The sequence below is a fragment of the Sceloporus undulatus genome, chromosome 3 (assembly GCF_019175285.1).
Source record: "Sceloporus undulatus isolate JIND9_A2432 ecotype Alabama chromosome 3, SceUnd_v1.1, whole genome shotgun sequence".
Lineage (NCBI taxonomy): Eukaryota > Metazoa > Chordata > Lepidosauria > Squamata > Phrynosomatidae > Sceloporus > Sceloporus undulatus.
In genome coordinates, this window is record NC_056524.1 from 220,427,785 (window position 1) to 220,429,672 (window position 1,888).

Consider the following 1,888-nt stretch of genomic DNA (forward strand, 5'->3'; position numbering starts at 1 on the left):
GAAAATACTCTTTTTAATTTTGTGTAGAATTTAAATCTTTGCTAATCTATATATCCTTGGTTAAAGAAAGATAATTTAATTGTTCACTTACTTTATTTTACAAAATTACTTTTGTCCAAATCAAGAAAGTATTATACTCAACATTTAAACCACAAATGACCTGAAAATTGTGCAGTTTTTAGAGACTCTTTTCTCTTCTTTTCTTTGCATCAGGAAGATCCCCCCCCGCCCCACTTCCACTAAAAACTTCTCATCCCTAGACAAGAAAGTATGGTTTTACCCAGACAGATATTTCTAGGGATCCTAGATATCAGGATATTTGTAGGGTCCTAGCAGTTTGCTATTCATCATCACCACCACCATTTTTTCACTGACAAAATGTTTCTCCCAGGTTGGGACTCAAGAGAACTTACAAATGGAGAAAAAAAAAAATTACAATAGAACACATACAGGTGTATCCTTTATCAGAAATGATTGGGTCCAAAAGTGTTCTATATATAGTATTTTGGAATACCTATATTTGTATATACACATGAGACATAATGAAGCTGGAGAGAGACTGAGCATCTGGAATGGGCAGGAATTAAAGTATGTGTTTGGTAAAAACCTATACCTCCTGCATTTCATAGATCCTCTTGTCTCTCTCCAGACACGTCTCTACCCAGCCATCACAAATACCAGTACAAGTATGTAGCTAAAAAAAAAATTGGGAATTTGAAGTATTTCAATTTTGGAATTCTGGAATAACAGATGCTTAACCTATATAGCTAAAAACATACCAAAGTAGAGATTAAAAACAGTATTATTTAACAGTGAATTAAAACAATTTATAATAGTATTTTAAAAGTAAAGATTCTAAATAGTGTTTGGTATGTGCCTTCACAGTCATCTATATGACATCATAAAACCCCTTCTCTTCTTAGCATTCATTTTCAAAGGCGTGCTGAAATGAAAAGGACCTAACCTTTTGCCAAAAGAAACAAACAACATAAAACAAAACAGCAAGAAAGAAGCCATCTTACCTTCCCTAAGAGGGGTTCCAAAATGTGAGAGCAGCACAGAGAAGGCTTTCTCCCATCATGTTTCTTCTAACAATTTTCTGTAAAGACAGTAACATAGAGAAAATGTTCCCCTGAATTTTTAGAGCTCAGGAAACATACAGGCCAGATACTACCTGAAAGAGTTCTACCTAAATGTTAGGAAGAATCTCCACACAGTAGAGCTGTGTTCATAGTGAAATACATTGCCCTGGAAGGTGGTGGGTTCTCTTTCTTTGGAGGTTTTTAAACAGGCTGGATGCTATCTTTCAGGGTGCTTTGATTCTGTATTCCTGCTGGCAGGGACTTGGATTGGATGGCGTTGGGTCTGTTCCAACTCATTGATTCTAGATTTTTATATTCTATAACAAGGGCGTCAAAGCAGATGGCCCCATAGAAGAGGTTCTGGCCACTCTGGCTGCAATCCACACTGTGATCACGGCAACCCCACAGCCTGCTTCCAAAAGAGGATGGCTGATGCAGTCCCCAAGCCAGTGCAACCAGAAGCCGAATTATTTCTGCTGCTTTTTACTGTGGTGCTGGACTCCTTCGGCAGTGCAGGAGTTGCTTCTGGCCAGTTTTGGCGGCATGCATCATTTGAATGCCACAACCCCAAAATGGCCGAGCTGCCTTATTTGGCCCATGTGTTCTGAGCCTATGTGTTTCAAATAACCTGGACTTGAGCTGTTAGTGCATCAGTGGTTGTACTCCTTTCGTTTTGTGATCATAAACTGAAGTGATATTACCAACATGATGGGCATTAGTGTATGTAAGGGAAAATAGCCCAGACCTGAAAACTATGATAGGATATTAGCTTTATCCACATTCTTAGATACATCATGACAGGCTTT